Source organism: Bufo bufo, chromosome 5 (genome assembly GCF_905171765.1).
Source record: "Bufo bufo chromosome 5, aBufBuf1.1, whole genome shotgun sequence".
NCBI classification, from domain to species: domain Eukaryota; kingdom Metazoa; phylum Chordata; class Amphibia; order Anura; family Bufonidae; genus Bufo; species Bufo bufo.
The window spans coordinates 423,179,791-423,197,375 of record NC_053393.1 but is presented as its reverse complement, the minus strand read 5'-3'; positions in this window follow the sequence as shown (position 1 = coordinate 423,197,375).

The following is a 17,585-nucleotide window of genomic DNA, read 5'->3' as shown; positions in this document are numbered from 1 at the left end:
AGCAACCAGTGCTGCGGTTATATGCAGTAAAATCTCCATGATGTCTCCATGATAAATCTGCAGCATGGGGGCCCTGTGTGGCTTTTACACACTTTCAAAATAATCCTTCAGCAAGGCAAATAGATGCCGGATGACCGGGACGCTCCATGACCCTCCCAGGAACTGCTGTCGGGAGCAGCAGTTCATTTCTGAGATGTCCGTATAGAGAATATATTTTTCTTTTTGTACTGAAATAGGCCATTAAGTGCTTTCAAGACATATAACCACTGTCGACGTGAACTGAGAATGTATTTTTATTTTTGTACTAAAATACAAAATAACACATATAACCCCGGCACTGACTGCTACCGCCGCTACTTTGATGAACCCCTGCACCACTACTTCTCGGGCAGGTAGGCTACTGCGAAGCAGGTGGTCTACCCCGGGCACGTTTGGCTCCCGACCTCTCACTGCTGCCACCGTGCTGACTCATTGCTGCCACCCTGCTGACTCCCAGCCATGCTTTCAACACATATAACCGCTGACGTGAACTGAGAATATATTTTTCTTTTTGTACTGAAATAGGCCACTAAACACTTTCAAGACATATAACCACCGCTGACGTGAACTGAGAATATATTTTACTTTTTGTACGGAATTTCATATAATAGCGGCGCTGACTGACTGCTACCGCCACTACTTCCGTGAACTCCTGCACCACTGCTTCCCAGGTAGGTAGGCAGCTGCGAAGCAGGTGGTCTACCCCGGGCACGTTTGGCTCCCGACCTCCCACTGCTGCCACCCTGCTGACTCCCAGCCATATAACCGCCGACGTGAACTGAGAATATTTTTTTCTTTCATTAATGAAATAGGCCACTAAACGCTTTTGCCACAAATAAGTGCACCAGTGAAGTGCATATTTATATTTTTTCTATAATGAAATATGCCACTAAACGCTTTTTCCACAAATAGGTGCACCAGTATAGTGCGTATTTGTTTTTCTTTCTGTATGCTTTCAACACATATAACCACCATGGTGAACTGAGAATATATTTTTCTTTTTGTACTGAAATAGGCCAGTAAACACTTTCAAGACATATAACTGCAGAAGTGAACTGAGAATATATTTTTCTTTTTGTACTGAAATAGGCCAGTAAACACTTTTAGCAGAAATAAATTCACCAGTGAAGTGCCTATATATTTTTCTTTCTGTACTGAAATAGGCCAGTAAACACTTTCAAGACATATAACTGCAGAAGTGAACTGAGAATATATTTTTTTTTTTGTACTGAAATAGGCCAGTAAACACTTTTAGCAGAAATAAATGCACCAGTGAAGTGCGTATATATTTTTCTTTCTGTACTGAAATAGGCCACTAAACCCTTTTGCCACAAATAATTGCACCAGTGAAGTGCGTATATTTTTTTCTTTTCTGTACACTTTCAACACATATAACTGCAGAAGTGAACTGCGTATTTATTTTTCTTGTTTGAAAAGATATAAGCCACTAAATGTTTTTCAACATACCACTTGCAACCCAAGAACAAATTGCTGGAATGACAGAGCTGTATAATGGCTATTTGGATCCCCAAATAATCTTTACCTGCACTTATAAATTATGATGGACGAACATCGGCCGGGACGATTCGCGAACGCGCAAACGCGATCAAATGTTCGCGAACCTCAAGTTCGCGGTGGGCCCCATTCACTTTAATGGCAGGTTAACCAGAAAAATCTTCAGGTCATATTTGCAGCCACCAAATACTTACTAGAGGTGCACAAATCGTCCCACAACATGGACAGGGACATACTAGAGGGGAATCAATGACAAAAATTCCCACAAAAAGTAGGTATTTCAACCACTTCCCATTTGGGCCATTTGTCCCCTTCCTGACCAGGCCTAATTTTGCAAATCTGACATATCTCACTTCATGTGGTAATAACTTTGGAAAGCCTTTACTTATCCAAGTCATTCAGAGATTGTTTTCTCATGACACATTGTACTTCATGTAAATATATTTCACCATTATTTATGAAAAAATCTAAAATTGACCCCAAATTTTGAAAAATTCGCAATTTTCTAAATTTCTATTTATCTGCTTTTAAAACAGAAACTGATACCTCATAAAATATTTATTAGTTAACATTCCCCATATGTGTACTTTATGTTGGCATCATTTTGGAAATGTCATTTTATTTTTTAGGACGTTAGAAGGCTTAGAAGTTTAGAATCAATTCTTAATTTAAGAAAATTGCCAAAATCCACTTTTTAAGGACCAGTTCAGGTCTGAAGTCACTTTGTGGGGCCTACATATTGGATACCCCCATAAATAACCCCATTGTAGAAACTACACCCCTCAAGTTACTTAAAACCGATTTTACAAACTTTGTTAACCCTTTAGGCGTTCCACAAGAATTAAAGGAAAATGGAGATCAAATTTTTAAATTTCACTTTTTTGGCAGATTTTCCATTTTAATCCAATTTTTCTTTAACACATCGATGGTTAACAGCCAAACAAAACTCAATATTTATTACACAGATTCTGCGGTTTACAGAAACACCCCACATGTCATAAACTGCTGAATGGGCACACGGCAGGGCGCAGAAGAAAAGGAACTCCACATGGTTTTTAGATGCCATGTCCCATTTGAAGCCCCCTGATGCACCCTTACAGTAGAAACTCCCAAGAAGTGACCCCATTTTGAAAGGAAACTAGGGGATAAGGTGCCTGCTTTATTGGTACTATTTTTGGGTACATATGATTTTTTGATCATTCATTATAACACTTTATGGGGCAAGGTGACCAAAAAATTGGTGGTTTTAGCACAGTTTTTATTTATTTATTTTTACAGTGTTCACCTGAGGGGTTAGGTCATGTGACAATTTTATAGAGAAGATTGTTACGGACGCGGCAATACCTAATATGTATACTTTTTAAAATTTATTTCACTTTAACACAATAGTAGCATTTTTTTAACAAAAAAAAAATCATGTTTTAATGTCTCTATGTTCTGAGAGCTATAGTTTGTTTTTATTTTTTGAGAGATTTTCTTATGTAGGGGCTCATTTTTTGCGGGATGAGGTGACGGTTTTATTGGTACCATTTTGTGGGACATACGCCTTTTTTATCACTTGGTGTTGCACTTTTTGTGATGTAAGGAGACAAAAAAGGCTTTTTTTGACACAGTTTTTATTTTTTTATGGTGTTTATCGGACAGGGTAAATCATGTTATATATTTATAGAGCCGACCGTCACGGACGCGGCAATACCTAATATGTCTATTTTATTTTTTATTTTTTTTTATTCCTTACATGGGGAATTTTTTTTTTACATGTGAACCCTTTTTTTTTTTTTTTAACACTTTATTTCTTTTATTTTTATTTTACACTTTTCGTCCCCCATAAGGTCATACAAGACCTCTGGGGGACATTTACTTTTTTTTTCACTGTTGATTTCTCCTGTAACTGGGGCTGACATAGTAGCCCCAGTTACAGGAGAAATGCACCCCCCAGACAGGCTGTACAGCGCAATACAGCGCTTTGCAGCCTCAGTGCAGGGCTGATTGAGGTCTGTGAAAGACCTCACACAGCTCCTACACTCTCCGGTCCCGGCGGTCACATGACCGCCGGGCTGGAACAGAAAGCGCATAGCACTCCCTGCTCTGCATACACAGCCCTCGGTGAGGTCTGTGTATGCAGCGATCCAGAAGGCAGAGACACCTGGGAACTGTCCCTGCCTTCTCTCTGGGTTGCCCTGCTGTCACTGACAGCAGGCAATACGATCAGCAGCTGCACGATTAGCAAGCAGCAGCGATGTCTGAATGGACGTTTTAAAACGTGCATTCAGACATAGAGATCCACCTCCCGGACGTTTATATGCAATGGACGGACGGGAGGTGGTTAATCAGGGGCTATTTTTATGTGTCTTAAAGGGAAACTCTCAAAAATTTGCCCTGCTGGTGCCTAGAAATTTTTTATTTTAGGCCACGGGAGTACAGGCCTCAAACATTAGGCATTTACCGGACAGAAAACATCAATTGATTATGTGGCTGGAGGTATATTAGACGGTCATTGGATATCAATTATATTGCAGGCATTGACTGTACATAAAAGATCAAGTGATTATGTGGCTGGAGGTATATTAGATGGTCAATGGATATCAATTTTACTGCAGGCCAGTGGACTACAGGCTCCAAAAATTATTAATTTACCGGACAGAAAACATCAAGTGATTATGTGGCTGGAGTTATATTAGACGGTCATTGGATAACAATGGCCAGTGGAGTACAATACCCCATACAATAGGCATTCACCGACAGAAAACATCAAGTGATTATGTGGCGGGAGGTATATTAGACGGTCATTGGATATCAATTTTACTGCAGGCCAGTACAAATACATGTCAAATACATATGTTTAAAAGAACTAAAAATATAAAATTGGATTAAAAACATGCCTAACGAATTCCCCCCTCTTGAATAAACCCCAAATGATAATAGGTGAAATTCGATAACACATGGTCATCATGTGGCTGGAGGTACATTAGGCTGTCACCGTATAACAATTTTACTGTTGGCCAGTTACCTTAAAGGCCCCAAAAATTATGCATTTAACGTACAGAAAAGATCAAGTCATTATGTGGCTGGAGGTACATTAGGCGGTCACCGTATAACAATTTTACTGTTGGCCAGTTAGATTACAGGCCCCAAAAATTATGCATTCTCCGTACAGAAAAGATCAAGTGATTATGTGGCTGGAGGTACATTAGGCGGTCACCATATAACAATTTTACTGTTGGCCAGTTAGATTACAGGCCCCAAAAATTATGCATTCACCGTACAGAAAAGATCAAGTCATTATGTGGCTGGAGATATATTAGACTGTCAATGGATATCAATTTTACTGCAGGCCAGTGGACTACAGGCCCCAAAAATTATTCATTCACCGTACAGAAAAGATCAAGTGATTATGTGGCTGGAGGTATATTAGATGGTCATTGGATATCAATTTTACTGCAGGCCAGTGGAGCACAGGCCCAAAACATTAGGCATTCACCGGACAGAAAACATCAAGTGATTGCGTGGCTGGAGGTACATTAGGCGGTCACCGTATAACAATTTTACTGTTGACCAGTTAGATTACAGGCCCCAACAATTATGCATTCAACGTACAATAAAGATCAAGTCATTATGTGGCTGCAGGTACATTAGGCGGTCACCGTATAACAATTTTACTGTTAGCCAGTTAGATTACAGGCCCAAAAAATTATCCATTCAACGTACAGAAAAGATCAAGTCATTATGTGGCTGGAGGTACATTAGGCAGTCACCGTATAACAATTTTATTGTTGTCCAGTTAGATTACAGGCCCCAAAAATTATGCATTCACCGTATGGAAAAGATCAAGTGATTATGTGGCTGGAGGTATATTAGACGGTCATCGGATATCAATTTTACTGCAGGCCAGTACAAATACAAGTCAAATATGTATGTTAAAAAGAACTAAAAATATAAAATTGGATTAAAAACATGGCTAACGAAATCCCCCTCTTAAAAAAACAACAACAATGGTAATAGGTGAAATTCAAATAAACGTGGTCGTCACAGGTGTTGAATTCCTCCGAGATCCATGCCTCATTCATTTTTAGAAATGTGAGGTAGTCAACACTGTCGTGAGCTAAGCCAGTGCGCTTATCGGTCACGATCCCCCTTGCTGCGCTGAACGTCCTTTCGGACAGGACACTAGACGAAGGGCAATCCAAGAGTTCCACGGCAAACTGTGCCAGGTTTGGCCACAGGTCAAGCCCGCACATCCAGTAGTCAAGGGGTTCCTCGCTTCTCAGAGCGTCCACTTCGGCCGTTAACCCGATGTAGTCGGACACCTGTCGGTCTAGGCGTTCCATGAGGCTGGATCCGGAGGGCTGCTGTCGATGGGATGGTTGCAAGAATGATCTCTATCCGAAGTGACCAACAAATCTTCGAACCGCCCTCTTCTTGCATGCGTGGTAGGATTGATACCCGCAACTGTTTCTCTGTTGGTCACATCGGTAAGGTCTGGGAATGGATGGGAAAATAATTCCTCTGACTCAAGTGGTGGTGGTGGTGTCCTTGGGGGTGCACACAGCAGAGAGTGATGTGGGTGCAGATACAGAGGATGAGAAGCATGCAGAAGCGGAAGTCTGAGTGATCTACGCAACCAACTCTAGTGCGTCCTTTGACGTAATCGCACGCACCCTCTCAAACTTCCAACTTAGGCTCTGACCTGGTGCACCTGCCCGACCCCTACAACCCCTGCGGAATGGCCTGCCTCTTCCTCTACCTGTCATTTTTGAAAAAGTCCCTATAGAAGAGCAGTATTTGTGGAAGCAGGTATGTAGAACCCCTTAATGATTATTTACTCGAAGCAGGCATATCAAACCCCTTAATCAGTTTTTTGGGGCAACAGGTATATCACACCAGTTGCAATTAGTTGTTCCAATAGTGTTTGTCCCTCTGTATAGCTGAGGTATCTCAGCAGAACTGCACAAAACTGCTGCACAATACAAATGCACTATATAGAAAGTATATTATAGGTATATCACACCCCTGCCTCAATCAGTTTTTTTGGTGGGCAACTGGTATATCATACCAGTTGCAATTAGTTGTTCCAATAGCGTTTGTCCCTATATATAGCTGCAAATGCACTATATATAAAGAATATTATAGGTATATCACACCCCTCAATCAGTTTTTTGGGGGGGCAACTGGTACAGTCAGGTCCATAAATATTGGGACAGTGCTTCACAGTGCAGATGGACAATGACCCAAAGCATACTGCAAAAGCAACCAAAGAGTTTTTTAAGGGAAAGAAGTGGAATGTTATGCAATGGCCAAGTCAATCAGCTGACCTGAATCCGATTGAGCATGCATTTCACTTGCTGAAGACAAAAATGAAGGGAAAATGCCCCAAGAACAAGCAGGAACTGAAGACAGTTGCAGTAGAGGCCTGGCAGAGCATCACCAGGGATGAAACCCAACGTCTGGTGATGTCTATGCGTTCCAGACTTCAGGCTCTAATTGACTGCAAAGGATTTGCAACCAAGTATTAAAAAGTGAAAGTTTGATTTATGATTATTATTCTGTCCCATTACTTTTGGTCCCTAAACAAGTGGGAGGCACATATGCAAACTGTTGTAATTCCTACATCGTTCACCTGATTTGGATGTAAATAGCCTCAAATTAAAGCTAAAAGTCTGCAGTTAAAGCACATCTTGTTCGTTTAATTTCAAATCCATTGTGGTGGTGTATAGAGCCAAAAATGTTAGAATTGTGTTGATGTCCCAATATTTATGGACCTGACTGTATATCACAGCAGTTGCAATTAGTTGTTCCAATAGCGTTTGTCCCTCTGTATAGCTGCGGTATCTCAGAAGAACCGTACACAACTTATGCACAATACAAATGCACAATATAGAAAGTATATTATAGGTATATCACACCCCTGCCTCAATCATTTTTTTTGGGGGGCACCTGGTATATCACAACAGTTGCAATTAGTTGTTCCAATAGCGTTTGTCCCTATATATAGCTGCGTTATCGCAGCAGAACCGCACACAACTGCTACACAATACAAATGCACTATATAGAAAGTATATTGTAGGTATATCACACCCCTGCCTCAATCAGTTTTTTGGGGGGGCAACTGGTATATCACACCAGTTGCAATTAGTTGTTCCAATAGCATTTGTCCCTCTGTATAGCTGCGGTATCTCAGCAGAACCGTACACAACTGCTGAACAATACAAATGCACAATATAGAAAGTATATTATAGGTATATCACACCCCTGTCTCAATCAGTTTTTTTTGGGGGGCAACTGGTATATCACACCAGTTGCAATTAGTTGTTCCAATAGCGTATGTCCCTCTTTATAGCTGCGGTATCTTAGCAGAACCGCGCACAACTGCTGTACAATACAAATGCACTATATAGAAAGTATATTATAGGTATATCACACCCCTGCCTCAATCAGTTTTTTTGGGGGGGCACCAGGTATATCACACCAGTTGCAATTAGTCGTTCCAATAGCGTTTGTTCCTCTGTATGGCTGCGGTATCTCAGCAGAATCGCACACAACTGCTGCACAATACAAATGCACTTTATAGAAATTATATTATAGGTATTTCACACCCCTTCCTCAATCAGTTTTTTTGAGGGGGGTAACTGGTATATCACACCAGTTGCAATTAGTTGTTCCAATAGCGTTTGTTCCTCTGTATAGCTGCAGTATCTCAGCAGCACCGCACACAACTGCTACACAATACAAATGCACTTTATAGAAATTATATTATAGGTATTTCACACCCCTTCCTCAATCAGTTTTTTTGAGGGGGGTAACTGGTATATCACACCAGTTGCAATTAGTTGTTCCAAAAGCGTTTGTTCCTCTGTATAGCTGCGGTATCTCAGCAGCACCGCACACAACTGCTACACAATACAGATGCACTATATAGAAAGTATATTATAGGTATTTCACACCCATACCTTAATAAGTTTTTTTGGGGGGCACCTGGTATATCACACCAGTTGCAATTAAATTAGTTGTTCCAATAGCGTTTGTCCCTATATATAGCTGCGTTATCGTAGCAGAACCCCACACAACTGCTGCACAATACAAATGCACTATATAGAAAGTATATTATAGGTATATCACACCCCTGCTTCAATCAGTTTTTTTGGGGGGCAACTGGTATATCACACCAGTTGCAATTCGTTATTCCAATATCGTTTGTCCCTCTGCATAGCTGCGGTATCGCAGCAGAACCGCACACTGCTGCACAATACAAATGCACTATAATATACTTTCTATGTGAGAAAGTATATTATAAGTATATCACACCCCTCTGTATGTCACACCTATCGATAGCACACCTATACCAGTCTTTAAAAGGACTTTTGTGGCCCTATTAGCTAGCATTTGGTGTCCCTAACATCTGTCCCTGCTCCACACAGCAACCTCTCACTGCACTGGCAAAAGGCTGAATGTAAAATGGCACCCAGATCAGGTTTATTTATAGGGTACGGGGTGTGTCCATGTGCTGAAACGTCTCAATTTGCTGTCCTGTCCCACCTGATGTATGTGTCATGGGTAAAAGTTCTTCACAATGCAAAAGAATATGGCGCCAGCGGACATCGCCATATGTTCGGTGAATCGCAAACTTGCAATGTTTGCCGCAAAATGACCGCCGGGCGAACGACAAGGCCATCTCTACTTGTAAATCGCTTTTCTAGCACTGTTCCTAGCGCTTTTGGACGTCTCTCCCTGCATTAAGATGCTGTGAAATGATTCCTCCCAATCCTTTCCCTACACATATAAATTGTTTTTTCATTTTTCTTTCACAATCAGGTTTTTCCAATTGCTGTCCCTAGCGCCTTCTCACATCTGTCCCTGCATACAGAACGCTTGAAAATGTCTGACTCTAAGATTGCTGCCGTATTTTTAGGGCTGTAATATCAGAGGGCTGGCTGGCTGCTGATTGGCTGCATGCATGGCGTTATGGGTCAGCCCGCCTTCCCAGAATTCTTTGCCCCATGTCCTCACACGTGTAGCTGCCATTGTAGCAGCCATTTTAGGAAGAATTGTGATTCGTTACCACGAAGCGTAAGGAAATTCGCATTCGTTGCCAATCAAATTTTTTCTTAAATTCGGATCGAATTCCACTTCGTCAGCTTTGATTCGCTCATCTCTACTGATAAGCTGTGATATTACCTATTGTGAATGGTGAATCTTGTGTTATCTACAGTATGTAGAGGACATATTTGTCATTCTAATCCTGCCTGTAATGATAAGCAGATAACTTCAGTAATGTGATCTATACAGACCATGAAGTGATGCCTATTATTAGGCTTATTGGTCAGTGTGAAAACTGCATGATTTAATCTTTTTTATTTTTTTATAGATAATGATATGGAAAATTAAAAAAATAGCATCACCCCAAATTCTTTCAAAATATATTTAGTCATTTTCTGATGATACATTTATCAGGTTAAGTATATACAGTACAGACCAAATGTTTGGACACACCTTCTGATTCAAAGAGTTTTCTTTATTTTCATGACTATGAAGGCATCAAAACTATGAATTAACACATGTGGAATTATATACATAACAAACAAGTGTGAAACAACTGAAAATATGTCATATTCTAGGTTCTTCAAAGTAGCCACCTTTTGCTTTGATTACTGCTTTGCACACTCTTGGCATTCTCTTGATGAGCTTCAAGAGGTAGTCCCCTGAAATGGTCTTCCAACAGTCTTGAAAGAGTTCCCAGAGATGCTTAGCACTTGTTGGCCCTTTTGCCTTCACTCTGCGGTCCAGCTCACCCCAAACCATTTCGATTGGGTTCAGGTCCGGTGACTGGGGAGGCCAGGTCATCTGGCGGAGCACCCCATCATTCTCCTTCATGGTCAAATAGCCCTTACTTTCAAAGTTTTCCCAATTTTTCGGCTGACTGACCTTAATTTCTTAAAGTAATGATGGCCACTCGTTTTTCTTTACTTAGCTGCTTTTTTCTTGCCATAATACAAATTCTAACAGTCTATTCAATAGGACTTGGATTAGTAGAACTACAGGTAACAGCACTCTGCTAGTCAATTGCACAAAGATATAAGCACACACTGAAAGAATAAATGCTTGGTGGTCATACTTACTGCAAATGCAGCTAGAAGCTCTTTGCGAATATAATTGATCAAAAATATTTCGGGCCCATCTACCGGTCGACAAGGTAGCTTCTAATCAGATGGGTCCTACTCTAACATGCCTCTCCTGGGCTTACAGCCTACAATCTGGGCAAAGTAGTACCAAGCTGTAGCCTACCCATGCCTCTCCCAGGCTGTGAGCCTGCAGTATGGGCTGGGTAGAATACAGCTGTACAAGCTATCTGATTAAAAGCACATGGTAAATGGGCTGGTGGTGCACGGTTCAATATCACCACCAGGGGGAGCCACTCCCCTAGTGGCAGTGAGAATGGGGAAAAAATAAATGAACCAGCACCTCCACAATAAGTGAAATGAGAACGCAGGTGCACGCTACCTTGGCTAAAACACACTTGGAGTAGTAGAACTACAGGTAACAGCACTCTGCTAGTCAATTGCACAAAGATATAAGCAAACACTGAAAGAATAAATGCTTGGTGGTCATACTTACTGCAAATGCAGCTATTTATTTTTTCCCCATTGTCAGTGCCACTAGGGGAGTGGCTCCCCCTGGTGGTGAGATTGAACCGTGCACCACCAGCCCATTTACCATGTGCTTTTAATCAGATAGCTTGTACAGCTGTATTCTACCCAGCCCATACTGCAGGCTCACAGCCTGGGAGAGGCATGCGTAGGATACAGCTTGGTACTACTTTGCCCAGATTGTAGGCTGTAAGCCCAGGAGAGGCATGTTAGAGTAGGACCCATCTGATTAGAAGCTACCTTGTCAACCGGTAGATGGGCCCGAAATATTTTTGATCAATTATATTCGCAAAGAGCTTCTAGCTGCATTTGCAGTAAGTATGACCACCAAGCATTTATTCTTTCAGTGTTTGCTTATATCTTTGTGCAATTGACTAGCAGAGTGCTGTTACCTGTAGTTCTACTAATCCAAGTGTGTTTTAGCCAAGGTAGCGTGCACCTGCGTTCTCATATTCACTTATTGTGGAGGTGCTGGTTCGTTTATTTTTTCCCTATTCAGTAGGACTATCAGCTGTGTATCCACCTGACTTCTCCTTAACGCCACTGATGGTCCCAACCCCATTTATAAGGCAAGAAATCCCACTTATTAAACCTGACAGGGCACACCTGTGAAATGAAAACCATTTCAGGGGACTACCTCTTGAAGCTCATCTAGAGAATGCCAAGAGTGTGCAAAGCAGTAATCAAAGCAAAAGGTGGCTACTTTGAAGAACCTAGAATATGACATATTTTCAGTTGTTTCACACTTGTTTGTTATGTATATAATTCCACATGTGTTAATTCATAGTTTTGATGCCTTCAATGTGAATCTACAATTTTCATAGTCATGAAAATAAAGAAAACTCTTTGAATGAGAAGGTGTGTCCAAACTTTTGGTCTGTACTGTACATTCATTTTTATTGCTAAAATTCTATATAATCTCTTTGCAATTTTCCTCGACCTTTAGCACTTGCCATAGTTGGTTCGCCAAGAAAAATATTTCTCACTGAAAAGCCACAAAAGGTCACTTGACTCACTTCTTTTCACACTGTCTATCAAAGCTGCTAGTAAATAACCAGTTTCATATTTTATAAAATTGGCCTTCTTGGTAACCTTTATGGACTTTAAATTCAGATTGATGTGCCTTTCTAACACATACACATGAATGTGTAGATTTCATTAATGAACTCAAAACCTCAATAAAAAAATAACTGATTTGTATAGCTGCCTTCTCTAATGTAGCCCCATATAGTGTTTATGCCATTCATTGTCAATATATATGGATAAATAAAGAATTCACCTTTTTCACGGAACTCCTTGGAGTGCTGCACTACATATATATATATATATATATATATATATATATATATATATATGTCACAGGATGCCCTTTTATTTCAGAAACTAAATTTAAAATGAAATATCTGAATACCCCAACAAATAATGGGTGAGGGCGCCTATCTTTTAGGCTATGTCTGGAACATGGCCACCATCTTGAAAGCCGCCATATTGAATCAAGGGTAAATTTTTCCAATGGGAAGGGGGTCATGTAGCATATCAAAGACCAGATTTTTCTCAGAAATCGATTGTCACAGACAGTATTCTATGCTTTTCCATCCTGCAAAGTCCAACAAAAAAACATACATGTTAAAAGGATCTTTTTTTTTGCATTTGAACCTTATGGTGATGAATGACATTGTATTGCATTAGTGTTGAGCGAGAATATTCAAATTGCTAATTTTTCTCGCGAATATCGGCACTTCGATAATTCACAAATATTTTGAAGATATTGATATATATTCGTTAAAACGAATATTCATTTTTTTTTTTTCATCTGATCCCATTAGTGATAGTAAATATAATGGGTTCAGAATAAAAAAAAAAACAATATTCGTATTACGAATATAGCTGTATATTCGACATATTTGACAATTCTACCAAGCCAACCCAATAGGAAAGTTGCTTAACGCCCTTACGCGATTCCATCACTATATTGCATGTGTTGTCTGTATAGGTTAATTGTGGAACAGAAACTTGATGTGAACCCGGCCTTAGTTTTATGTGTGTATTTAGGGCAGAAATTTTGATATAAACCAGGGACGAATGACCTCAGAATCTTTACCAGCATCTTACCAGGCATTTAACATCTCACCTTCTTAAAAACCGCATTTTCAAGTTGCTTGGGATTCAGAGACTTATTTTGTTACTGAACATCTGTCACATAATTCGTTATCTCTTGTAATCTCTTACATAGGGACATGCTGCAGAGAAAGAAAACAACAGATGGAATCGGCAATTATAGGCCAGTGTATGACATGTCACTTAAACAATTTCTCGCCACTAATCAGTAATTTTAAAACGTTAATGCCGACTGACAAAATAAAAAACAATGTTGCTCAAGGCAACATACTGTGCATACTGACATTTAAGTTTTTTTTTTTTTTAAGTTTCTTCTTTTTTTAATCTACAGCATATGTAGCTTTCTCATAAAACTGTGATCAATTCTAATCTGAATCTAAAGGAGTAAAGCTGCAATATGCAATAAGGTAATAAACAGATTTCGTTGCTGCGTGTTCAAATTACTGGTGTACGGAGTACAAGTTTCAGGAAGATCAAAGACACCAAGTAAAATATAAAGGTTTTTTGGATGCGTCTTATGGTTGGCTAGAAGCCCTTTACAGAATTCAAATATTTTGTGGTTTTAGACATTGATGTCATTCAACTGGGATTAAAACTAAAATTGATTGAGTGAAATCAATGAAATCAAACTCCTACTCACTCACTACTTTTCTCTGCAGGCAACATCTGTTCTGACCAAATCCAATTAACACTGTCACTCTCACTTTCTCCATCTCTTTACTGCCTTATACTTAGGTTCATTGTTTCTCATACCAATAACCTTTGATGAGTATAGTGGGTGGAAATTCATGGTCTTGATGATCCTGTCACTGGCATAGACTATAAGGTCTGAAGGCAAATATTCATTTGTGCAGCACTTCTGATCCTGGCTGCTAAAGAGAGGAATGGGGAGACCCAATGCCGGATCAGTACTTCTGACGTATCCAGCTTTACTGCTTTTTGCCACAATAGTGCCCCATTTCACATTTGATAGCCCCACAGTGCCGCCTTTCACATTAGATAGTCCCATAGTGCCTAACTTTTCATTAGATAGCTTTATCCAGCTTTACTGCTTTTTGCCACAATAGTGCCCCCTTCACATTTGATAGCCCCCATAGTGCCTCTTTCACTTTAGAAAGCCCTCTTAGTGCCCCCCTTCACATTAGAATACTCCCTTAGTGCCCCCTTTACATTAAAATACGCCTTAGTGGCCCCCCTTCACATTAGAATACCCGCTTAGTGGCTCCCTTGCAGAGAGGCTGAGACAGACAGCAGGCTGGGCAGTTGTCACGAGTTGGAGGTCCCAGGAGAGACCACCGCGTCGTCAAGCAATAAACAAACATAAATCAGGTACAGACACACAGAAGTTTATTGCACAAACAAAAATCAGGGAAGGCAGCACAGACAAAACATGAGCTCTATGTACCGGCAGCACAGTGGGAGAAAACCCCCACTGCGCCACTGTCTAGTAATACTCCAAAGGAGCGTGACTAAGCAACTCCTGGTATTCACTAGAGCCCTAGATGGTAGGGTTAGACTTTGCCGCAGGAAGTTGCCAGGGTCCACTCTGGAGCGTGAACTAGACAGTGACAGCAGGAACGAATGGACAACAGGTACCAGAAGGTACCGACGGCACATAGGCAAACATAACAGACAGGCAAATACAAAAAAGGGCAACTAATAATACAAACAGGAGTTCACGCAAGGGAGCAGGAGTGGCAATGAGCAGAGAAGGACTTGCTCCACCAGTAGTAAACTGCATGGCCTTGCACATGCCACTCTGCTGCAAAGGCTTGCTGAACACAGACATATGAATACACACAAAGTAACTAAAACATAACTGGCAGAACAGATAACAGAAAGACAGGAAAGAGGACGTCAAAGAGGACGGGAATGAGGACGTCAAATGAACAAGTAGGGAAACCCACAGAGCACAGACAGACACGGATCCCATGGGTCAGCAGCATGGGAGAGAGAGTACAAACCAGGAGCAGGACAAGACAACACACACCAGGAGAGCTGACACAGAACTGAGGAAACCTCAGCCTTATATACAGGTTCCATGGGTGCAGCAGAGAAGCCACACCCATGGAGCAGACAGAGGATTAACTCCTAATAGGCACACAGGGGGGTTAACCCATAAGGAATCAAAAAAACACACAGGAACAAAACTTCAGCGAGGAGCGCCGAACGAGTAAGGACGGAAGGTCACAGCCAGAGATAGTGGCTGTGACAGCAGTACTTCAGCTCCTTCAATACAGTGACAGCACACCTATAACTCTCTGCACTAGCGCTGTCAATGTACAGCTTACTAGCCTGCCAGCATCTGAAGTGGTGCCTGTGAAGTAAAGAAGCTTCCTTACTTCGCAGGCATATCTAGTTTGAGAAGGGGGAAGGGTAGTAAGCTGTAGTTTGAAAGTGCTGGCACAGAGAGTTTTTGGCTGGCACTGTACTGAAGATGCTGAAGTAGAAAGGGAGCGCATCTCCTGCAACCTCCTGATACCAGCAGGCAGCGCTGCTGGCTCAGAAGAACGGCGGGCTAGTAAGCTCTGCTCCCTCAGCTCAAGTGCATATACTGATTCTTGCCCTTGCACTGTGGTGCAGGAGACAGGCAATGAACGTGTCATTGGTAATGATTGACACATTAATTTTGGGATGGAACAAGGCGACCAGGATCACGTACACAATGAAAGCACATGATCCTGAAGGTAGGAGGAAGCAGAGGAATGAACCATGTTACTTGGAACCAGTAGGAAATGTTTAATCACCATGAATTAGAAAATTACGGTACACCCTACCCAGTGGGGGTGATATAAGAATAAAAACACGAGTCTCAGAATAACTCTTTAACCTGGAAGCAGAGTTGAGAATAGATTGGAGGGGAGCCAGAGTGCTTAATGTGAGGTTACAGAGGAGAATGTTGCAGTAGACAGATGGGAGATGACATGGGTGGGCACTAATAATATTTTAGTTGACTCAGGGGTTAGGAAGGAGTAAATACAAGAGATGTTCTTGAGTTTAAAGTGGCAAGTGGAGGTAAGGGTTTGGATATGTGGCTTGAAGGACAGAGCAGAATCAAATGTTGTTCCCAGGCTGTGGACATTTGAGAATAGAGAAAGCATGTAGACTGGGAACTTAAAGTGGCCCTGGTAAAAAATAAATATAACATAAGGCAGGCCAGCACATGTAGGTGAGGCTAGCAATACCATATTGCATCACTTTATATCCTCCAGCATAGCCAAATACTACAGTGCATCACAAAATACTGCCCCAGCATTACAAAATACCTCCCTAAAATCTGCCATTCTGTGGTATCCAGTACCAGCTGCCGTGTTCTGTCCTCCTACTCAGGAGTGTTATATTTTTACTTACCTGTCTGATAGCTGTGAGGAGAGCTTAAGTGACCCCCTGGGCATTGATCCACCAGGAAGTTTCCCTGTAGGGTCCATGGTCAGTCCATCGCTGGCTGTTAACTGTAATCAATGAGTCTGGTAGGGAAGCTGAGTGACATGGGGGAAAGATGATGATTTCAGCTTTTTACATGTTGAGTTTTAGGAAGTGGGAGGAGAAAAATGAAGATCTAGCTGAAAGACATGCTGGTATTCTGGATAGTGAGAAAGTGACATCTAGGCCGGAGAAGTAGATTTGAATGTCATCAGCATAGAGGTGGTATTGGAAGACATGGGACTCTATGAGGTGTTCCAGGCCAAATGTATAAATGGAGCAAAGTAGGGGACTCAGGACAGCCTTAAGGGACACCAACAGAGAGGGGTCATGGTAAAGAGGTGGTATATGAATGGGAAACGCTGAAGGATATGTTTGTGAGGGAGGATGAGATCCAGGACGGGGCCAGGTCTTTGATACCAAAGGTGACAAGGGCAGAAATGGTTTATAACATTAGAGAGTGGTCAGCTGTGTCAATGGCAAAGAATAGGTCAAGGAAGCGGAGTACAGAGTAATGACATTTAGCTTTGGAAGCTAGCAGATCTTTGGCAAATTTGGTCAGGGTGTCTTGAGTGGAGTGATTGGGTCTGAAGCTGGATTTTAGTGGATCAAAAAGTGGGTTGGATGAGAGGTGGGAAGACAGTTGGATATGTTGTCCTAGAAATTTTGATGCGAATGAAAGTAGTGAGATGTGGCGATAGCTGGATAAAGAGGCTGGGTCCAATGATGGCTTCTTGAGTATAGGTATGATGACTGCATTTTTAAAAGAGGAAGTAGAGACATGAGTGGTTAGTGATAGGTTGAAGAAGTGAGTTAGGGCAGGGATAACTATACTATCTGCATGGAGTT